Raw genomic sequence first — 24,875 nt, forward strand, 5'->3', positions numbered from 1 at the left:
CCACCAGTGAGAGGCCACAAGGAATGAGGAGCAGCAGCTAAAGGAGTTCCATGAAGGTCCTCGGGAATACTCAGAGAGAACCCAGGAACCCTTGGAACTGAAGAGAAGAACTGAAATAGCTGAGCTCCTCGCTATTTCCCCAGTGGGCTATACACCTGCAACTACTGCTGATGTGGCACAGAGTTTTCAACTTTCTTAAGGTGGTGAGGGCAGAGAATGAATGTACACAGTTGCTTGTGGGTCTTTGTAAATCTGACTGCAGTATTGATGCTGGTTCTAGAGCGTAAGTCTCAAGAAGGCAGACAACATCAGTTTAACTGTTTATCTACAGTGCCTAAAAAGTGGACCACCTCGACCCAGCAGGAAGATTAGTGAAGATTACTTTTTGATGGCCTGAGCAAGCCAATGGTGGCTAGGCTGTGACTCTTGAAGAAGAGAGTGATTCAACAGCTGAAGCATGGAAAGATCTTGTTTTTCACAGAAATGCAATGGTCTTATGGAGTCACTCACTCTACACACACACACACAGACACACACACACACACAGGTAAAGGTTCGTTCTTCCTCCCTTAACTGCATCTCCTACCTCCACACTCATGCCCACCAAACAGACACAACCTGTGGCTGTAAATCATCTTTGTTCTTTCAAGGCTGTCTTTGATTTTCACATCAGCCTTTCTTCATCTGAAAGTTTATGTTAGGCGAAGGAGAAATCCTTACATATACTAGAGAAGGGTCAAGGAAAGAGGAAGTTGGGTCACAATATTATGTACCTCAGTCCTAACACATCACTCCCACCTTCCCCACTCCAATGGAAGACTATATTTTCATGCAGATAAAACCTTGACTAAACCTTCCAAGTCAGGACTCAATTTGGTTTCCAGTGTGGGAAAATGAGTTAACTCCTATGGATTCCTTTTAAGCACGAGAGGGAAAATACAATAGAAAATAAACATATAGACATCTCTCAGTGCGCTAGTCTAAAAATGGTCATGATGGGAGCCCAGCCTGAAAGCTGCATCAGCTGCTTTACCTCAACTTTTTGCCCTTTTCCCAACATGCACATATTTATAACCTGGGTTTCCCAAACAGATTACTCTGTATTTCCGCCATCTGGTTTATGGATTTTTTTTTTTTTTTTTTTTTTAACATGCTACAGGCTGCCAAAGAGTAAAGCTAGTAAGATTCTCGTTTGAGGGAAACAACTCTGGCAGAGTGTTGTAAAGTAACAGCACGTTAGCTACTTGGAAGCAGTAGCAGAGCTCCAGAGACTTCGAGAACATTGGAAGACCTCAGGAGGGTTAACGAGGATGCGAACTGGACTGCATTATACGTTTTGGCAGAATATTGAAATGTTCTCTTCCATAAGTGTAGAGAGAGTTTTACCAAAGAGTAAGAGGTGAAATGCTGTTTTAATTTTGCCTTCATTTTTCGATCGTGTCTCCACCGTAGAAAAATGGTGTGGCTTCATTTATGCAGAGACCTAGCTGGGGTGTTTTTGTTGTTTCCATTTCTGTCGTGAAATGGAATCAAGACGATGTTAAAACAGGCCTCCCTTGTTCAATGGAAGGTCCCATAAAGTTCATGTCACAGCAACATTTTTGTTAAGTGAATCCTATGACGCTGTTCAATTCCATTATAAATGTCAGAGATTCAGTCTACGGGAAAAGCAGCTGGCCCCGAATCAAATGAAATCACAGGTCAGAATGTGGAAAATGTCCTCAAAACATTTAGTTAAAGGAACAAATCGTATCTGTTGAAAAAAATATTCTCATTCAAGGTGTGGTTAAAAGTATTCTGCACTCAAATAATAACGTAAGAAGTAAAAATGTAAGGGTGGGTAATTCTGGCAGCTTTTTCATCTGCTTTACCCTGATTTACACATTTCAACTGATGTTAAGAAAACAATTCTGAATGATCAGAAAATTTGGCTAGGAGGTTTTATTTTGTTTTAATCAGCTTCAAAGACCTTAAAGTTTCTGATTTGATATTCTAGGTTATTATGAGGGGGTGAGGGTGGAGATGTGGTGGAGTGCGAGTTTTCTAGATTTTTATAGTAATCTCTCCAAATGTCTTTATCTGTATCCTCAGACTAGGGGAACAAAAAGGGCAGGGTAAAAGGCAACACGCGGTATATGCATTTCTTGTTTCTCTGGGGACTTCTGTGCTGGTGTTTGCAGAAACATATTTGCAGATGGCTTTGTGGCACTGATTGGACAACGGTTTTGCATTTTGTGAAAGCTCTGGTCTTAAGTTTGCTTCATTTAACTGACAGCTTCATTTAGCTGACAGTGTTTTTCTCATCTGGGGCTGTTAGCGTATCAATTGGTGTCTTTTGAGTTTAGAAAAATTTTGAACACTAACTAGATGGCTTTAGTCATTCACTCATCCATTCATCTGTTTATTTGTTAATACAGAGATCAGATACAAGATTACTGCCCTAAAGATGCCCATACTGCCAGGAGAAGATTTGAGTGTCTCTGAAATGTTGAGCACCGTAGGCACAATCTGTAATCTAATCACCAGTCTTTAAAATATAGAAATTATCATCCCTACTTTAGAAATGTGTAGACTGAGGTTCAGAGAGGATATGTAGTTTGCCCAAGGTTATACTGGTATCAAGTGACAGAGTCCAAATTTAAACTCACTTCTGATGCAGTTTCCACTACAACACCATGCTGATTTTTAGCAGCTTAAGAATGAGATAATCAAATTATAATGATAAAACGAGAATTCTAAAATTTAAAGCTTTAAAAGTATGCCGTTCCCAGAATGAATATCTGTTTTAATTCATAAATTCCTCAAGTTTAGAAGTCAGGGAGGCAACTGTTCTATATAGGAGAGGAATACCTATACTATTTAAAATAAATTTCTAGCAGTTAGCTTAATAACATATTTCCTTACACTTGGAGATCTTGCCGATATTAGTTTTATGGGACAAAAATCTACCATCACGGGATCTTTCATGTTGCCTCCATCTGCACAAATTTGGAGAGGGAAGGGAAGATGGGAGGGAGGTGGCCAGACTAAAACCTCTCCTGGTGGCCAGTCTCCTGCAGGTAAGGTGGGGGGTGGGAATGAAACACTTCAAGGGTTTCTCCTTCTCCCCTTCTTACTCTGGAACACTTCTAGTCCCCATACATGAGAAGAGAGAGAAGAGAAAAATTTGGTAGGCAGAGAGAAAGAGAAGGAAGAGAAGTAAAGGAGTTTAAGTTCAAGTCAAAAGGAGTTTAAGGAAAACCTGCAGAAAATGATTTCTATGCACTCAGAAATAGCAGAATGAAATGAAGCCCTCATGAAGGCCTGGAATACTATGTCAAATTTATTCAATGAATTTCAAAGACTTGCATGGGGGAAATTTCTTCCCTAACATGAATGACATAGGCACAAAACAAAAATAAAGTATGCAGGCTCTCCAGTGAGTCAATGAGCTACATTCAAGCTAGCCTCTGGGGTAAGTGGAATCAACAGAGTATGCAAATATAATTTTATGGTGTCCTGACATCAATTCTTTTTTTTCTATTTTTTTAAAAATATATTTTTTATTGAAATATATTTGATATATAACATTGTGTAAATTTAGGGTGTAGAACATACTGATTTGATACATTTATATATTTTAATATGTTTGCCAATATAGCAAAAACTAACACCTCTATCACATTACATAATTATCCTTTCTTTTTACTGGTTGGAATAATTAAGTTCTAGTCTCTTAGCAAGTTTGATGATTATAATACAAATTATTGTCCATATTCACTATACTGTGCATTAGCTCTCCAGGACTTAATTACTACTGGTTGTAAGTTTGTACCCTTAAACAACATCTCTCCTGTTCCGCCATCCCTTAGTTCCTGGTAACCACCATTTTGCTCTCTGGTTTTACAAGAGTGGCTTTTTTCAGATTCTATATATAAGTGGTATCATACCGTGCTTGTCTTTCTCTGACTGGACTGACATCAATTCTTTTAGCTTCGAAAAGTCTAGCTAAATCCTCAGGGGGTTCCCTTACCTCAAGTCTCTGGTTGGGCCTCTGGTCTCTAATGTACTTAAAGGGACCCAGGTAAATAGACTTACTTTGGAAATCCATCACACCTTCTCATTCATTCTCAGATGAGGAACCCAATTTGCCCTCTGTCATATTGATGAAATCCAAAGTGAGCTAAGCAGAGAATTTGTGAGACCTTTTATAAGCAAACTTGGTAAACATTCAGCAGACTATTAGAGAGCAAATTTCTGGAAATATTTTGCATGTGCCTCCATTATGATGGTGAGTATTGCGGAAGGAGAGTGAATTTACTAGCTTGTTTTAGGTTGAGGGTGGGGGAGTATTCAGAGGTGAACTATCGAGATAGTTGCTGGGTTGCACATGAGGCTTATGAGAGAAGGGCACTGACATAGAGTGAGATGAGAAGACTGAAGGCCAATGTAACAACATTCCTGTGAAGGATGGGTGATCATCATGAAGGTGTCATTTTTATGTTTCAATTCGATTAAAGCAGTCCTCTGTTTTAAGTGTCAATAAAGGCTGGAGAACAGGTCTAGGCATCTGGAGAAAGAAGTGTGTCTGTTGGTCCCTTCTCTGCCCTTTTCTCTCATCTTAACCTTTTTGTTCCTAGTTTTATTGATATATAATTGACATACAGCACTGTATAAGTTTAAGATGTATATCACAATGATTTCACTTACATATATCATGAAATGATTACCACAATAAATTTGGTAAACATCTGCCATCTCATAGAGATACAAAAAAGTAGAAAAAGGAAAAGAAATTTTCCCTTGTGGTGAAAACTCTTAGGATTTACTCTCTTAAAAACTTTCATATATACTATATGACACTGTTAACTACAGTCATTACATTCTATATTACATCCCTAGTACTTAATTATCTTACAACTGGAAGTTTGTACCTTCTGACCACCTTCTTCTGAATCTTAACTTTTGTGCCAAAATGAACACTAAACACAGATATGCACTAGGAGAGAACCAGGGACTACTGAGAAGCAAGATGAGGGATCATGCTGGGGAAAGTTTCTATAGAGCAAAGAAGATTTATCACTGAGACAGGGGTGGCCCCTGTTCATCAAAATGCATATTCTTCTCTTTGCTCTGAGCACACAGACGCAGCCATGTTCTCCAGCCTCCCTTGCAGCTAGGTTCACCATGGGACAGAGTCCTAGGCAATGCCATGTGAGTGGAAGTGATGGAAACCACTTTCAGGCATAGTCTGGAAATCTTCCACGGATGTGTCTCCAAGCTCTTCTGGATTGCTAGAATGGAAAAGACCACCGAGGCTTTGGAGAACTCGTGCAGAAAATGACAGAGATTTGGTGAGCCTGGGTTATTAAATGACCAGGCGGTTCCTCAGTTGGAGGAAAATCACCACTATGACCAAAGAACACCTGGCTTCTCTGTTATGTAAGAAAAAATCATCTAGTGAGTTTCAGTCATTCTACATTTCAGGTTCTGTTTCAGCAGCTGTTTCCCTACTAGTCTCTAAAGTCAATTTGATGGGAGAATACGCATGTAATATTTAATTACATTTTATAACTTAAAAATAAATAGTTAAAAGCCCCTTCTCTGCAGGTCTTGAACATTTCTTTCCTGTGTCTGGACTTGCTGAGAGGAGACCTTGTAAAAGAGGAGTGGAATGGGTGCACGCACTTTTCCAGGTTCCCATAACACCACAATTCCACGATCCCATGACTATTGGGACCATGGCATGAATTGTTTAGATTTCTAAAACTGATCTGGAAAATTTATGCCTTTCCTGTTGGGGAAATTCTCTTGATTTATGATCACCATGTTTATATGTACTAAATCATACTGAAGTATATTAAATATTTTGCTTTTTAATTTTGGTTGAGCAGGGTGCTGGTCGTCCAAATTAATGACTATTCACAAGTGGCATAAATTCCAAGAGGCATTTGCAGTGGGTGCACATTATTTGAATGGCAGAGGCAGACTGATGGTCTCTGTATCCCACATGAGTGTGAGGCAGTCCAGCAACTTCTCAGTGAACTCACTCTATGACCATAAACTTGAGTTGCTATGATTGTTGGTAACAGTTGTACTTTAAGCCATGAAGAAGAGTTATTTTAAAATGATGATCCATGTTGTTCTCTAATTGCTATTTTTAAAGGCCTCAATGGTTCTATGCTGTCATTGTTAGAGCCAACATGTGCCCATGTAACTGATGACAATGCTTCGATGCCACAGTAACATCTATCTGCATAACCATCAGAGTAAATTCTTTTATTATTTTGATATCTTCACTGTCACCTAGTTAAAAATAACTGTTTCCTTTACTTTTTGAAGATCATTATTCCAAAGACACCATTGTTTTTACACAGGGAGAGGCTCTCTGAATCAATCATTTATCAATTAAATGCTCTTTATCAATTAGCAGATTTTACTTCACTCTCAGGACAACGTTAGGTACCAGAAGTATGGGGAAGAGAGAAGAGATATATGATGTGGTTTCCACAGTCTTAGGAGAGACACATTTGACATAAGAAACATTTACAAACAGAAGTAGAATTTCATATTAGATTTGCTCAAGAGGACCCAGATTTGTATCACATCCCTGGTATTTTCTAGCTGTATAACACTGAACAAGTCACTTGATCCATGGGGGCTCAGTTTTCCCATCTGCAAAACAATTCTGATACTACCCACCTCCCAGTACTGCGTGTCAGATTAAGGCGTACAACACCTCATGTGGTCCTAACACCAGAAATGAAAGAACAAGAAAATGGCTCATAATTATCAGCCAACTGAGCCAACAGTGGGTGGAGGGTCCTCATAGAGAAGGAAAGTCTTAAAATGCAACAGATTATCAAGGAAGAATCATAAGAGGCAAGAGATAAGGACTCTAAACCTGCAAGTGTATGTGAGGGCCAACCAGGTCTAAGTAGGATTAAGAAACCAGAGTGTGGACATTTGAATATGATTCTGTAGTACATTGTCTGTTGGAGGCATCATATATATCAGCTGTGGCCCTAGGACAAGAGAGGTATTCAGCTCACCTCTGGTCTAGGAGGACACTTGTGGATCTACCACAGATTGCTAGTTCTTGTGAATTGAGTTACATTTTTAAGATCATTAGCTTCGACAAAGCCTTTATTATTACTTGATTTACTTATTTGTTTATTATATATTCTCTCTCCCACTGGAATGTAAGCTCCATGAGAACAGGAACATATTATTGTTCCACTGATAAATTGTTTCACTGATAAATTTTTCACTGATAAATCCCTAGTGCTGCAACTGGAAAAGTATAGGTGCTCGGTATACATTTTGGATAACTTAATAAATTAAATAAATAATTGGGTTTCCACTATGGACAAATCATAGTGTTTGGCCTGAGGCACCTACAAAGGATGATTACGACTGGTCCCTGCCATCAAGAGATGGGCTCTGTTGAGTCTAAGCCAATTATCTAAAGTTTTTGCTTGCAATTGACTTAGAGATGGACCAAATTATGGCAATTTTGGCCAGTAAAACAAATAAATCAGTCTTCCAGAAAGCTTTTGAGAAAGAAGATTTTGGGCTCTTAAGAGAAACCAAGCTTCTCTTGCTCTCTCTCTTTCTCTTTTGTCTGTCTCTCTCTCCTCCCCGCTCCTCTCCTTTTCCCCATCTTAGCCCTTGCTGACCGCAGTCACCTTGAGAATACAAGACAAAACTAGCAGCACAGGGAACAAGGGAGAGCTGAGATACTGTGAGACAAAGGAGGGTGATAGGTTCATCACTTGATGTTCAACCCATTTTGGACTCCCTGTTTTATGAGTCCTTGAGAGTCCTTATTGTTTAAGGCACTGGGAGCTGGATTTTGTTACTTCAGCCAAAGCGTCTCACTTGATACCATCTGTTAAAATTCCTTCCAAAAAGTTGAATAAAAAATATAGGTGGTCACCAAAAACCTGCCAAGTAGTCTTTCATAATCTTTCAAAATACTCTACACCAGGAGGCATTATCCAATGCCCCCCAGATAAAGGAAGACAGTAAAAAAGCCCGGATTGATCAAATTAGGAACAGAACCTAAATCTCGTTCCTTTTGCCAAGAAGCTAAGAGGAAAAAAAAAAACCTATTGTACAGAAAAGGCAGTAGGAGTGTCCTGCATCCTTTGAGACTCTTAATAATGATGTGCACTTGGTAGTACTAATATTTTCATGTATGCCCAGTTATCAATTTTGTCTTTGAGAGGTGCTGTGGTGAGTAATGAAATTGGCCAACCTGATGATCGACAGCACAGACTTGGCGTGTCCTGGCCTATTGGCTATTCTGCAGCTCTGACCACACTCAGAGAGAAGGGCACAGCCAAAAGGTGAGATTGAATGAATCCCTTCCAGTTCTAGTTACGGCTAGTGGGTGTGAGGGAGAAATGTAAAATTATTGGGTACAGGGAAGTATTTAAATTTTAAATAATATATACACCCCTCCCATCTCCCACACTCACCCCAGCACTCTCTAGGCCCTTCTCTGCTTATCTTCTCCCTAGCTTTGATTGTCTTGACATACTATATATTGTAGTTACTTGGTCATTATTGTCTAAATGCCCCCACTAAATTGTAGGCTCCACGAGGGCAAAGATTGTGTTTACCGCTAATTACTAGCACCTAGAGGAGAGTCTGATACATAGTAGCTAAATAATCAATATTTGTTGAAAGAATGAATGAATGAGTTTTTCATTTGCGCAAACATAAGACAATCGAGAAATTTTATAAACTCCGTTTGAAATTACAAATCCATGCTTGAAAAGACATATTCTCTGATGTCTTCTTTTGGCTAATGAACAATTTTTAAACATGAATTTACTTCTTTTAAAACTTGGATCCACTCAAAGCACATTTAACTCAGGGAAGAGTATATTAAGGGAAATGTAGATTCACTCAAGCAAGGAGCAAGGAGAGAATTTGGGACTTTTGGCATACTGACTCACTTTACATATGGTAAAATTATAAAGATGTACTGTTTTCACACGCACTTTTAACTGTAAATGAACCATCCTATGTTGAAACTAGGATCACATATAAATTAATTTTGAAAGTGCTGCAATAAAAAGAAAAAAGGTCAATGTTTTCAAACTTTTCCCTGGAAGAAATATGAGACAGAAATATCTGAACTCGCAGGTTAAAGGATGTGGACTGAAGGCTTGCACTATTTTCTGTTCTGTGTCCCCAGTTGGTTCTTTCTTTGCCTGGGAGGGTTGTGTTCCCTTCCCCAGGCTGCAGCAACTTCCTTGGTTCCTCACTTCTTCTACCCCCGCTTGCCTCTTCCTCCCCCTTCCTCGACTATTTGAGAAGATGCTCTGGTCCAGTGATCTGCAGAAAGTTAACAAGTGCTGGACAAGTGCAGGGTCCATATGATTCCTTCAGCCATTAGTTCCCCTAGAGTTAAGTATCCAGTTTCTTTCAATAAGCGCCATCCGCTCCTTGTTCGAGGAGGTGCTTGTGAGTAAAACTCACTACTGCATGGCTCACAATCAAAGGGGGCTTGTTAAATAGGTCATCGGAGGGCTCCCCAGCTCGAGGTGGCTGGAGTGCCATATGTCCTCTGCAGAAGCAGGTAGTCAACTAGAATGTTTATTTGCTGAAGGTCAGGCTTCTGTATTATGAAACTTCTAGCAGATGTGATAAGCAGTAAATTGCAGATCTATCACTTTTTTTTCACCCCAGAAACTGTGTGTGTGTGAGATCAGCAGAATACTGCCTCTCTGTGATTTATGGCCCACTTTTGACCACCTTTTATCAGATTCCCACAAGCCCTTTTCTGATGCAGCTCATGTCTGAATGACAATAGACAAACCAGAGCCATTATGCACCAAAATCTCTCTCTGCATTCTAGACACCAAGATTACATCTAGGGTATTGATTTATTGCTGCTTCCACCCCAGCTCCCCCACCCCACAGGGACCAGTTTGTTCAGCCCGAACAAGATCAACTGTTATTAAACGGAACCAACAACTCTGTGTGAACTTGGCAAGGAAATTATCATTTGCTCCCACCTTTTTAACAACCTGGGCATATAAGGAAATGCTTGCCTTTAAATGCTTAGACTGCTTGTTTGTCTCTGCTTGCCTCTTCTTTGAGTATGCAAAGTAGGATAAAACAGGCCTGTGGAAGAAGGGAAACTTTGTAGTTTCTCAGATGTTGAAACACAATGTGCTTCTTTTTATGAACCACACTGAAATGATTACAAATCTCTGCTTTGCTGTGTATTTCTGAAACACCTACTGTATCTGTAGCAATGAGGTTTTATGACAGCTTTAACAGTTTCTGCAAAATTTATATGTTCTACCAGTAGATCATTTTGGGGAGCGATATAAATTTTACAGCACATCAGAGTTTTATATCACCTACAAACGCCTGATGTAGGATTCACATTACGCAGGCCCCACATCCACCCACAGTTTTCTATTCTTCAGGGTATTTATGTTTGCCAGGCAAAAGGGCCCTTCAACACTGTTCTCTTTACAAACGATCATGCCTCCTCCCTCGTTACCTTTCAGTGTAACATCCTTCGGTCTGACTATTTGTCTACAGGAGAGTCACCCACGCTCTCATCAATTTACATTGCAGACAATCTCTGTACTGTATCTGCTCTCTAACTCCCACGTAGGAGGAAGATAGCATTTCTGGAGTTTCTGGAGGCCCTGAAGACCTAAGTGAGCTAAATGAAAACCAAAGAAGGGAATCCTTTTACATAGGGCTCCTGCTTTTGGAACCCCCAGTTGGTTCCTATGGTCTCATATATGCTAGTCAATTTACAAGTGGTTTTGGTAGAGAGTACTTACAACCATAACTGCCTTCAGAAATCTGGGCACGGTGTTGCTAAGTCTGTGGGAAAGTTCTAAGACTATGATCAGAAAGATTTAAACATATTCATATTAGGAAAGAACAGAATCAAATTCAGAATCAAGCTGTGACCTGTCCTTTTATTTTTGTTTTTTTGTCAGGAAGAATGGCCCTGAGCTAACATCTCTTTTTGCTTGAGGAAGATTGTCTCTGAGCTGACATCTGCACCAATCTTCCTCTATTTTTTGTGGGGTGCCACCACAGCATGGCTTGACGAGTGGTGCTAGGTCCACACCCAGGATCCGAACCTGTGAACCCCGGGCCCCCAAAGCAGAGCACACACACTTAACCACTATGCCAGCAGGCTGGCCCCTAACCTTCTCTTTTTTGAGGTTCTCATCAGAATGCTATTGTGGGAAATATTTCTGTTCACTCGGTCAGGGACCTCTATCTTTAACATTTCCCATTCATATGAGTTCCATTCTTGGTGCCTGAATACCTGGAAGTTTGACATGTAGATATTTAATCATCATGAATGAAAAAACGTATATGTGTTGAGAGGCATAGTGGTCATATATAGTTTGTCTGATCCATTGGAAAACCATCCTTTCCCTCCACCTCCACATTCTCTCCCCCCAAAAAAATGATGCTCAATCCATTTGGTTTGAGTAGGAGTGCGCCTACCACTTCAAGGTGGTAGATCTGTGACTCATGTCTAGCCAATCGGGAAGATTCTCTTTATGTCTAAGGATTCATGATCTATACAAAGAATATAGGCTCAGGGCTGCAAGTGGCCATTTTGGTGCCACATGGAGAAAACCTGTCTGACACTGAAAGGAAACAGATGGAAACAGAGCCCAGGGATGGAGAAAAAGCTGGAAGACCTCCACTGAACCTCTTACTACAGCTCTGCCTAAAGGCTATTCTACCTCTTGGGCTACTCATTTAGGTCAGCCAAGAAATCCCCCCATTTTTGACTTACACTAATGCAAGGGGAAGGATAGACATCAGCACATGAGGAGTCAATTCAGATAAATTATATTATACTTTGGGTACCTCACAGTCTACGATTTGTACATAAGAAACAAGGTCATTTGTCTCTTTATGTCCTGTGTTATGGTTATTTATAAGTTATAACACTTTGGAACAAGAAGTTAAAAAGCACAGGGTTCTACTAAAGCCAAGGGTTGCTCCATCCTGGTGCCAATTTCTGTTTTAGCTGGCCCAAGAGACCGGTTTGGACAAGGAGGACCAGACCAGAGGCATCTGGATTTACTCCCTCAGCAATAGGGAACCAAGATAAGTGTTTGAACAGAGGAGTAACAACTACAGATTTGCTCCAAGAAGCTAGGACTGGCAACTGTGTGAAGAAGGGCTGGCAACAGGAAGAGATTTGTGGAAGGGATAGCTTTCAAGCCAAGTAGAGAAGTGGTGCTGGCCTTGGCTTAGGCAGTGACACCAAAAGGGGAAAGAGAATCAATTTGGGGAGTTTCTGAGATTGAATTCATAGGACTCAGTAACTGAATAAATGGGTGTGGGAATGGAGGTGTCAGAATTCTAATAAAGACGTAGGTAGGTAGTGATGATGTCGATGATCATAAGAAGGAAAGGAGGCATGTATTGAACAGATGGAAGGAAGAATGGACGGTGGTTCCCATGGTAATTTCAGCTTTGGTTGAAGTTTTACTGCCTTCAAGATAACCAGGTGAAGATGTTCAGTCAGCAGTTGGAAATATAAGTTTTGGTGTATAGTGATATTATGGCTGAAGACTAATAATAGAAGACATCTGCCTATGACTAGCAGAGTCATGGGGATGAATGCATTTCTCCACAGAAAGCGTACCTGTGGAGCCAAGAGAAAAACAGACCCCCATGGGCTACCAACATTCAAAGCGTAGGAGGAGCCAAGGAAGGAGACTGAGCAGAAGCCGTCAGAGGGGAGGCAAGAGAAGCAGGACAGAGAGGGCCCTCAGGGCTTAAACTGGAGAGCATTTTCACAAAGGGGAGAGTAGTCTACAACCACCTAATTTACACATGTGAGGATGTCACTGAACTTCTGGGTTACTTACAAATGGGGTGAACACATGACTTATTGGAGAGCTCAGATGCGAAATGGCATTGCTACAGCTATTTTTCGAGGGAAAAGTCCTTGCTCAGTGACAGCAACAAAGCTGAGCGTTTATTCAACATCAACCAGCGAAATATCTCATGTCATCCTGATTTTAGAATGTTCTCTTTCTTTCCCATCCAAATGTGATCAACCTTACTGACCACGGTCTACTTCTGATCACCTAATACCTATTCTTTCTCTTATACCCATACATATGTCCTCTCTGGACCACAGGCACCACTGGTATATTAACGCTGACACTCATTACATGCTAGGCACTGTTCTAAGCACGTTGCATATATATTAGCTTACTTAATCCTCTCTGAAACTCTATGCTGTAGATACTATTACTACTTCCACTTTGTATCTGAGGGCACTGAGATACTGAGATGTTAAGCAACTTTTCCAAGTTCATACAACTTGAAAGTGCCAGAGCCAGGATTTGATCCTGGACAATTTGGCTTTTGTTATATGTTGACTGCACATCTGTGCTCTGATTTGTGCACATGTGTGTGTGTATGTATGTGTGTTGCCTTATACAGTGACTTTCCAAACAGCTTGCAAACCCTTTTATGGTAGTGCCACGATCTTATACTTATTCTTCTTTGAATTCAGTAACAATAGCTGTTGCTTACTAAACATGTAGTGGGTTGCCAGCCCTGCGCTAAGTACCTGTATTTCATTTATTCAGTTGACCCCAATGACGTGGATGAGGTTATTATTTTGCGTTTATAAATGGGCAATGTAAAGCTTGAGGAGATTAAATAACTTGCTTAAAGTCACACAGTTAGTAGGTGGTCCAACTAGGATTTAACTCACGTGAGCGCTAACCTCTAGGCAACCTTCCTTCACATACAATTGCTTATATGAGGAAGCTCAATAAATGGAGGCTTTCCTAACTGACTGTAATCATGCATGAGACTGTAGGGGTGGAAACTCACTCTCCTAATGCAGTCCAGCTTGCTGGCCATGTCCCATTTTCCATCTATCTTCCCTCTGATGGGGAACCTCTGAGGTGAGCTACCATCGAATGTTAGATTCAAAACTACATTGAAATCTCAACTGTTCGAACAAATCAGAGTTCAGAAGTGTTCAGGCATATGGTGAGCTTGACTAATACAGTTTGAAGTTTTAAAAAAAGGAACAATGAGAGAAATTTTCAATTTCAGCATGTCAGGTCATAAAAGGTAAAGGAGATTGGCTTTAGGGAGCCATTTGTATAACAGGACAGTTCAAATAATGGATGTTCAGATTACTGAATTTGCGCTGTACTTAATTTACCGTAGAGAGAGCTGTACTCTAGAGCATTTGTTTTGGCACGAGGCACCCTCTCTCAAAATTCAGCGCAGCTATGCTCCCCTCTCCAGCTTACTGTATCTCATTTTCAGCCCTTTGAAAGTCTTGGATATTTTTAATCACTCTTGAGAAGAAAAAAAATGCCTTGAATTATTTTTTTTGGTAACATTTAAGTTATACAATAGCCAAAAATAAAATCTCTCCCAGGTCCAAGTTGGGACACATCATCACTTTCTTTCAAGAGAAGCCCTAGGAGAGGCCACAGCAAGAACAATCGAAAGTTGGCCTTTCAAGTCCCCTCTCAAAGCCTTCGTGTCCCATTGAGTGATATGCCTGGATCTCAGTCCAGACACTTGACCTGACCCAGGTCTATCGAGGGATGATGGAGAAGAGCGGAGAAAGAGGTGCCCTGGCTTTCCTCGTGAAAAAACCAAGGACTTGATTTATCCCTGCCATGTAGTGCCCCACTTTCAGAGCATGACATACACCAAACTTGGGGTAACAGAAGAGGGAATTGGATCAGTCCTCAGCTGGAGGACTAAGTAGACTACGCAGACCCTTTTCTAGCAGAAAATCATTTGTCAGAATGAAATGTCTGGTTGTCTTGTGAACGCTACTGCTGTAGGATCTGAATAATCCCCTCATGACCACACAAATGGAATGGAATGATTGAAATCTTGGAGAAGAAGAACACACCCTGGAAAAGAAAAAGAAGGAAAAAGAAAAAAACCTCTAAGATGAGCTGAAGAGCCAGAAGATGGCTGGTGGGTGGGGAAGGTCCAAAGAAAGGGGATTGTTCTCTCCCCATCTCAGCAATATCGGCCACGTGGGGCTTCCTAGGAAACTTAGGTCATAGAACCCATCCACACACGCTTAAGAGAGGGAGGGGCCAGCAAAGAAGAGGAGCCATTGTCACTCCTTCACATTTACCCTGCTTCCTGTAGACTCCATGGTTTAGGACGCATGACAAAAAGAAAAGGAAAAGAAGGAAAGGAAAAGAAAGAGAAAAGAAAAGAAAAGAAAAATTTGACTCCGGAGTTTGCTCTGCACAAAGATAAAGCGCATTTCTATTTCCCTTTCCATTTAGAGATTGTTCAAAATTTGTTCTAAGACATTCAAAGTCCTTAAAGAAAAATGTAGTTCCAAAGCTTCTCTAGACTCTTTATGTTGCTAAAGGTGGGATTTTGAGCATAGACTTCTCTTTTATTTAGGAAAGCTTATGAATAGTCCTTTCAGTTATAAAAGACTGTGCATAGTAAATGGGTAGAAATTGGAGAATTCTGCCTGAAGAGCACAAGAGAAATGGGGTGGGGACCTTTGGTCTTAAAGAAATGTGAAGAGATAGAAAAGAAAGGTGAGCAGCCTCACCTTTGCAATGTGTCAGCCAGCTGATTCCTAAGAGAAATGGCTGGTTATGGGAAAATAGTCGATTAGCTTCAGGAAGAGTGATTTCTGCTGTTGTCCCACATGCAATGAAATAAGCTCCCTTTGTTATCCTCAGCCCTTTATTGAAGATTTGTCTCTTACACTGGCCTGTGTTAGTGACACGGTGGGAGAGTTCATGGGTGTGAAGTGTTCACTGTTGAGATGGGACAAGGAAGGGAATTGTGGCTTCCACACGTCACACCAGCTTTGAGGCTAGCGAGGTGCCATCAGCATCAGTGTGAGGGCAAGCAGCAGTTCTGCATCTTCAGGGGATATTCAAATTCTCTGAAACTCAAGACAACCTGGCAAGAAACATTGGGAGGCAGTGAGAACAGAGCAGCAGGTCTTGTGTGAACTGAGTCTGTGAGGAGATGCAAGACAAACTCTCCTTCTCCAAATATAAAGGCAGATGGGATGATGGAATGGGGGAGCAGTAGGCTAGATCCTGCTAATATGTGGCTTCGGACAAACCAGATGGCAGATAATTGACTTATAATTCATCCAATAAGTGTTTATTGAGCACCTGTTACATGGCAGGCACTGTGCCAGGTGCTAGGAATATAAAATCCAATTACACAGACAGTATCCTCAAGAAGTGCACGTCTAGAGAAGAAGACACGCACGTGGGTCGATGATTACCCAACAGTGAGATGAATAGGAGGATGACCATAACAGCGATAACAGCTATCACTTATCTGCTGTTTACTCTGTCCTTGGCATTGAGCTAAGCGACTTCCATGTTCTACAACATTTACCCTTCCCAACAACTCAATGTGGAAAATCCTTTTAGGAACCCCACCTTATAGATGAGGAGATCGAGACTTAGAGAATCTACCTTTTTAGGTCCAAGTTCATAAAGCTTATATATTTCCTAATTAGAGTGTGAAATCTCATGGTCTAACCCCAGAGCTTGTCTTCTTCACAGGGTGCTATAGGAGCCTGGGGGAGGAACAGATGCATCAGTCAGTTATGAAGGCTTTAATGTAAGAGAAGAAATCATATTTAATTTGATATTAAAATATGAATAACAGCTTCATAAAAGATGTTGGGGGGACTGGAGTGGAGGAAGGTTGTATTCTCAAGTTGCGAGCAGAGGGAGTGACATGTGCTGTTTCATGGAGACGCAAAATACCATGCTATGCTGAGAGTGCTTTCCTTTGGTTAAGTATGGGAGTGAAGATGGGTCTGGGGTGGGAGGGAAAGAGGGGACCCATGGGACACGGGCCCAGAGAGGTAAGTGGGTTCTAATCATGGAGGGCATGGTGTGCCCAGTCAAGGAGTTTGAAATATATTATAAAGACTTGAAATTCATGCAAGCATCCTAAGGAGTAGAATGACCTAAGGGGATTGTGATGGCAGAGGTCACTCTGGGAGCACTGAGAGGGATGGGAGTGGATGGAGGGAAGAGTGCTGGAGTCTGGCTAGGAAGACGATACTCCTGTTGACTTGACCCATTTGGTCACATCCAAGAAATGAGAAAAAGGCAATTTAAGAGAAAATGAGAAAATAAACCAAGAGGATAGTTGTTATAGAAAGAAATTCCCAGAGAGCCCCCACAGTCCAAATATGTCTTCATATCCTTCCTTCGCCATCCCAGGACCAGAACAGCAAGGTCCTAGGAAATTATAAAGTTGGGTGTCATCCTTGAAGCACACCTTGGGATCTGGCTTACCTCTTGGCATATCTCTTTATTGTTTCAACAGACCCAGTCTGGAGGCCAGAGAAAGAAAATGAACCCAGGCAGCTGCAGATCAAAGGTTAATAGCTCATGCTCTGGGGTCAAACTTCTCACATTTAAATCCTATCCCCTATTCCTCACCATCTGTGTACTCCTGTACAGTTTACCTAAACTCCCCAGGCCTCAGTTTTCCTACCTATAAAATAATATTTTAATAATAATAATAGTAATAATAATAGCATCTATTTCATAAGACAAGTGAGGATTTTATGAAATAATAAATACAAAGCACATAGAATACTGCCTGGTAGATGGAAAAAGTTAGTAATTATTTTCCAGATAACCACAGGCCTGATTTCTGGGGGTTCTCCTTTTCCTGCCAAGCAGGAAAGTGGCTGTCTGAATCTGAAGCCAAGGACTTTTGGCATGAGGAAACATTTTCCAAGAGTTCTACAGGCTCTCCAGCTTTCTTGGGGAGGCCTCTGCACTCTTTCTGTGGAAGATGAACAGGAAGCTGTCCCTTCGCCCCAGTTCACTCACTATCCAGGAGGACTTCTCACCACCGATGAATCCCAGGCTCCTGGATAAACTTCACAGAGCTCCTTTTTCCATGAATCTTAACAGTCAGGCTAAATACAAGCACATTCTGATTTTTAAAAAGTAGACAAATGGAAGCCTGTCTTCGAAATATGTCTTGGGCAATGCGGAATTGCTATTTGGGCCATGAAATTCACTCCTGCCTTCATTTGGCTAGTACACAGAATCAAAGAAGACCTCTAATCTGAAGCATCCATCCTATTTTGTGACCTCCTAATTACTTCACAGTTCAGGGTTTGTCCTCATCCATCATTCATGAAGTCCTGGATTGAAGAGGTCAAACAAAGAGACAAATTTGAAACCTTGGAGGGGGGATTTCGAGGACTTGTATAGCCATAGAGTCTCCAAGTTCAGGCAAGGAATCTAGAAACCTGGAATGGAAATCCACGAGTATGGTTTAAGGTATTCAAGGACACTTGGAGTCCATTGGGCCTACTGTTTCTCTGCACCAATTATCAATCTTTTTAGGGGTATGTCCAATCTGAAGCTATGGCTGGGGCATCCTAACCTTTGAAGGTCCAGGTCTACCTCAAACCTCCTTCAACTCAATCTTACATCCTTGAGCTCTCCAACACTACCATGGGCCATTATTTCACTAGAGATTTTTAACAGGGACAACTCAGCTCTGTACTAACTTCCCCAAGAACCAGGTTCTATTAGAAATCAAGGACCTTATTGGTCATTTACAAATAGTCAATGAAGCTTGAATTGACAAAAATTAAGGCTTGGAGTCACTGCTTCACAGAATCCCACTCACCTGAAAAGATAAGGCTCACTCTATAGCCAGAAGCAGCTGAGTCAAAATTAGAAGCTAAGCTCACACCGGTGAGGCGAGCATGCAGTTGAAAGGCTATCACTTCCCTTAGCTCTACTTCTACCTTATCTATACTTTAGGGAGCAGAATCATAGGGAAGAAGCCCTCACACAAGCTGGCAGAGGCTGCCCCGCTTGAGAAAGCTTCTGTGCCAAAAACTTTATCACCAACACACAATAGCTGCAGCTAACTAAGCCAAACTTGACTGAGCAGCAGATAGATGTCTGTTTTCAGCAGTGGTAGGTTCTAGAACTCCCAGAGGACATTCATTACACCAAAGTGACTCCATATCTCAGCAAAAGAGGCATACACTCTGTTGTAAATCATCCCAGTAGCCCACTGCAGTGCAGTCCACTCAAGTCTTGATGTGTTCCTTAGGACCTTGGTGTGCCCTCAACATCACTGGTCACCTTTAATATCTGTTTCCAGAACATGAATTAGCCTAGAAGCCATAAAGATCACTGCTTATAACTACATAGCATTTCTTTGACACATCACCACTATATGGATGTGTTCCCTTCTGCAGTCACAACCCCATTCATGTGGGAAGGGACACCTCATTATGTCCGGCATTGGCTGTTCCATTTTCACTGCCATCATTGTGCTTATAAAGAAATTCTTTCATCTCTGAGGCTCCCTAGCACCCACTAGCTCTAACTACAGCCCATGTCAAATTCCAGCTCTGGAAAGTGTTTTCCAATTCTGCACAGCCATATCCAGCCCTGTACTGCCTGTCATGCACAGGAGAAAGGCTAGAGGAATGAATGTATCAACAAGCTCTACACAAGAACTTCCATTTCGGAATACTCTACAGCTAGAACTTGTCCATCCATATGGCCAGCAAGGACTTACTGTACACACTGATATCGTCTATTCAAAGCAGTCTGTTTCACAGCTATCCCTTCATCTTCACTCTTTCTCTGAAATCCCACGTCCACTGCCCTCCCAGCAAGTGTACCATAACTAGAGAAACCATAAATCTCTCCAGAAGACCTCTATGATAGTCTTTGATGTGCAAGAGAAGAGTATAGACATCTGACAACTAGCCTGGGATACCTGGAAATGACGTCCAAGGGAGTACATGTATTTCACTGAGAACCAGAGTATGGGCCAAAAAACAAACCAACAAACCAAAACCCAGAAATTCATCCACAACTGCCAGCTGTAGCCTCCAATCTAACCCAACTGCCTCATTTTACGAAATAGTATAAAAAGTTATGGAGCTTTCCTAAAGTATTCTAGATGATGATTAGCACACTAACTTTTTTCCCCAGCTTTGAGGTATAGTTGACAAATAAAAATTGTATATATTTAAGGTATACAATGTGATGTTTGATTTACATATACATTGTGAAATGATCGCCACAATCAAGTCAATTAACATATCCGTTATCTCACACAGAGTCATCATGTTTTTAGTGAGAACAATTAGAATCTACTCAGCAAATTTCAAGTATACAATACAGTATTATCAACTATAGTTACAATGCTGTACATTAGATCCCCAGAATTTATTCATGCTGCATAACTGAAACTTAGTACCCTTTGACCAACACCTCCCGATTTCCCCCACTCTCAAAGGCCTGGTAACCACCATTCCACTCTCTGCTTCTAGGAGTTCGACTTTTTTAGAGTCCACATATAAGCGAGAGCATGCAGTATTTATCTTTCTGTATCTGGCTTATTTCACTAAGCAAAATGTCCTCCAGCTTCATCCATGTTATTGCAGATGACAAAATTTCCTTCTATTTTAAAGGCGAATAATATTCCATTGTGTGTGTTTACATACATACATATATCTCACATTCTTTTAATTCATCTGTCGATGGGTACATAGGTTGTTTCCATATCTTGGCTATTGTAAATAATGCTGCAATGAACATGGAAATGCAGATATCTCTTCAAGATACTGATTTCATTTTCCTTGTGTATATACCCAGAAGTGCACATTGACTTTTAAAGTTATTTAAAAGTAGCATATGAAATCCATGGAAGTGTATAACTTAAAAATGACTACAGTATATTATTACTATTATTATTATTGATATTATGGCAGTTATTCTTCCAACAAATATTTATGGAGGGCCCAGGTTCTGGTATAGAAGGACATCTCCCTTCATCTTGAGAAACCCAACAGCCTAACCGCAAAGACATTACACAGCACGCTCTGCACAATCCACTGTGATAAGAACTTAATAAGAGCACAGACAAAGCTGTGAAAAATTCTGCACTCACATGGCAGAGTCGAGGGAGAATCGCCTGATCTGGACCTACAAATGTAAGTAGATGGTCACTAGATAGTTAAGGACATTTCCTGAAGAAAGAATGGCAGAAACAAAGATATGGAGACCGGAAAGAGGAAGGTATATATTAGGGTATAAAGCTAAGCTGTTGTAATAAAGAGGCTGAAATATAGAGTGATTCAAACAAGACAGCAGTGTATTTATTTCTCTGTCCAGTTGTAGGCGGGCAGTCTGGAGCCAGTAGACAGCTCTGCTCCATGAGGTCAGCAGGGTTTCAGATTCCTTCTTTCTTTCTTTGCCATTTGCCAGCATTCACCAGTACTGGGGCTGTGTTCCAGCCCATAGGAAAGGAGGAAGAGACATGGAACACAATCAATTTCCTCTTTTCACATCATGACCTAGAAGTTGTACATCACTTCCATTCCCATCCCATTTACTGAACTTAATAACATCAAATTTCAAGGAAGCCTGGGAGATGTAGTTTCTAACTGAACCCATAGCCAGTTAAAATCCAAGGGATTTTGTTATGGAAAGGAGGTAGAGAAGCATGTATAGCAAGGGACAATTACCAGCATCTGCTGCAGTATTTGAGGAATCCTGTGTAACTTTTGCCTAATGCGTGGAGGAGTAGCAGGAAATGAAGTTTTTCAGGATGTCTGGAATTAGGTTTAAAAAACCCAGTCTATAATCCAAGCAGAAAGGGCAGATATGCAAGAAAGAGAGAGGAGTACAACTTAAAAATGGATACAATGGCCTATTAGTATTATTGTTAGGTCAGTATTATATAGCCTTCTGAAACAATGGCTTCATGGCATCTAAGAAATCGTCACACTGGGGACCAAACCAGGGTTATGTTTTAAATACAACTGGCATAGAGAGATTGCCAGCTCTCTGCCCTTGTATTATATTATATCAAAATAATTGGCCATAAAAGAGGCCAGAATAGATTAGTTTCTGTGAATTCCTATAAAGTAAAGGGAAGCTCTGTCTCGGTCACAAAGAAACAAGGGATGTGTTATATGATGTGTCTCATGATGTTTATTGGTCATTAGTAGAAAACAAGACATCTTATTAATGAAGCACACAGATTCCATGTTTTATTTCAATCATCAATTGGGTCACACTGGGCTGGAATAACTATATTATGAAGCTGTAGGAGAGAAAGCCAAAAGCAGGAGGAAGTGGTAAGGAGGATGAGATATGAAACGTACAATGGATGTGTGCTATGTGAGGTTATTTTCTGTTTCCCTGCAGCAAGCATAGATCTTACCCTTATGCCATATCACATTGAGGTTTAAGCTAATTATTTACACCCGGAAAATCTAACTCCTTTCAAAGAACCACAATTACAGTCCACAAGGGCAAATCATCACTTTGGAGGTCTCCAGATTTCTCTTGTTGACAAAAGCATCACCTCTGGAGTTTCTCTTGTAATTAGATGGCACATCCTTGTACAAGAAACCACAGCTAAGAAGATCAGATTGATGCTGATGGTGATCGCTGTGGCAGGTGCATCTCCACAGTCAAAGAAACAGCCCTCTTGGAGGCTGAAGACATTTTCTGGACATGCTCATGCTCAGAAATGATGTGTGAACTTTCCTACGCCCCTCCCTCCTCTTAAGTTAGGACCTACTGGAATATTAGTTAGCTGGTGACAATCGGGAAGTACTAGTGACAGATTTTTAGCTTCACATCCACAAGACCAGCTGCTCCATGGTGACCCTGCTTTGGCAAGCTCCACTGGCAGCTGGTTAAATGTGTTGCTCTTGGCAAGTACCCACCAGCTGTTCCCACCTGTGGTCACATGCAGGATCTGTCAATTATGCTTATTAGATCTGTAAATCTGAGGGATAATCCGACCTGTTACAAAGAGCCTCATACACGGTATAGGCAAATTTAGTGAATCTCCTTTTAGCACGTGATTATTTCACACATGGCTTTTCATTCTCTTTCTCTTATAGCCACACAATCACGCGGTGCTTGACCAAGAAACTAATTAATAGAAAAGTCACTCTGCTGTAGGATAAAAAAATACATAAGATATCAGAGCTTGATCCCCTACCAAGGATGTGCCCCTGATCAAACTCATTAATTCAAGAACCCATTACTTTCACTCCCTCACTTCTTACTTTCTCTTTCTGCATGGCAGTTTAAGCCATATAATTTGCCAACTGAAAGAGTTACGTAAGGCACAGAGCATGAAATACTCCGAGAAGTCACCCTATTAATTAGACTCTCACATCATAGGATCATAAAAATAAGTGTAGAAGATCTGCAGCATGAGGTCATTTTTGCCCATCTTCCTCCTCTCTGCCTTCTGCCCAAGTAGGATTATTTCCTATTGTATTTACTGTTTCTTTGTCCACTTAAGCAGGAAATAGATTAAATATGGCGCTTTCTCAGTGGTCCATCCAGTGTTATCACAAAAGGTCCCAAAGTAATTGACACTACCTCCCTTGAACCTGTGTGATGAATTCTCACTCAGTGGCCTTTCTGCTATAAATACAGGACCTGTCCCAACTGACATGCTTGTATTATTGGACAGACTTTAATCTCAGCATTATACAGGTCTGCATTTTTCCTCTGCCAAACACTATTTGCAGTTCTGTCCCAGATGCAACAACCTAATCAAAACAGAATTTCATAGAGCACTATGCAGAGGATTGGTTTCTAGGGGACCATGCAACAGGTCTCTGTATGTTTACTGCCTTCTTTTATGAAACTTGATACAATGCAATTGGCAGATTGCATGTTGAATACTGGGACTCGACTCATAAGAAATGAGTTGTAAATAATAAGGTTTAGCAGCAGCCACGTACATTTTCAAGTACTCATAATGCCAACATTCTCAACCATAACATCGTTGACGTCAAATTGACACTGCACATTTCTGCCTTTTCTACATTGTCTTTCTTGGAGACCCATATCATCAACTGAATTGCATCCCTGACAACAAATGCTGTTACGTTTAGAGTGGAAAAGAGAAACCTTTCAATGACAGACAGAAACAGGAAAGCCTTTCAGAGCACTCTGCTGCAGAAATGGTCAAAGGACAAAAGAAACAATTAGAAATGATAGAAATAACAGAAGTTTTGAGCTGAAAGAGTTTTTGGAAACCACCTACTTAGAAAATATGCAGTTGGGACCTGCTTTATTATTAGAAAAGCAACATTACCTGAAAGTTAAAAAAAAAAAGGAGAATGCCTAGATTTCAATCCTTGACCTGTCACCCACTAGTGGTATGAATGCAAGTTAAATATTATAACCAAAAAGAACTTTTTAAATAATAAAAAATTAAATATCTGTAAGATATTATTAACATTCCTACCAGGATCAGCATCTAATCCAACATCTTCATTTTATAAATGCAGAAACCAAGGCTCAAAGATACTAGAAAATTCATTCAGGGCACCAGATGGTACACAGTAAAGCTAAGCCAATAATCAAAGTCTGTCATTGCCCACTGGGTAGACTTCCCTTTACATAACATAGAAGATTCACAAAATTCAAATTTGCTCGAAGATAAGTGCAAAGTAAAAGTGTGATATATTCTTCCAAAAAAAAAACCACCCAACCTTGCTCATGTACCCTGCTGCCTCTACCATTTTAGCACTTTTATAATATATTATACTTGCAGACTGGGATATAACAATTAGTTAATTGAATCTTTGTAGCAGATGGTGGAAGTTTATGAATTGAATCAATTAATGAATAAATAAAAATAAACTGTTGCTCTCATTAGTGTCCCTAAAAAAATATGTAAATAGCACGTACTCATTTTCATAGTTCACAGATGGAGATTTTGAGGCCCATAGAGGTTCCATTTGCTCCTGGGCAGGTGAATAACAGACAGATATTTAGTTCAAAAAAAAATGTCAACAGGCTTTCATTAGCTTTTTTAAAGCTTTTTTT

At 40.6% G+C, this 24,875-nt stretch overlaps 1 long non-coding RNA gene across 4 annotated transcripts in view; it reads right to left on the bottom strand.

Annotated features, from left to right (window-relative positions):
• Window positions 1-24,875, bottom strand: part of LOC111768075 (uncharacterized) — a 116,100-nt gene that overhangs the window by 75,650 nt on the left and 15,575 nt on the right. For 2 of the 4 annotated variants that reach the window (XR_011426410.1, XR_011426411.1), the window contains exon 3: window positions 21,162-21,290. The exons of the other annotated variants lie outside the window; for them this stretch is intronic. This is a non-coding gene — a long non-coding RNA (uncharacterized lncRNA). Of the gene's footprint in view, window positions 1-21,161; window positions 21,291-24,875 lie in introns of those variants that run through there. 4 annotated transcript variants of the gene reach the window in all.

The sequence above is a fragment of the Equus caballus genome, chromosome 15 (genome assembly GCF_041296265.1).
Source record: "Equus caballus isolate H_3958 breed thoroughbred chromosome 15, TB-T2T, whole genome shotgun sequence".
NCBI classification, from domain to species: Eukaryota; Metazoa; Chordata; class Mammalia; order Perissodactyla; family Equidae; genus Equus; species Equus caballus.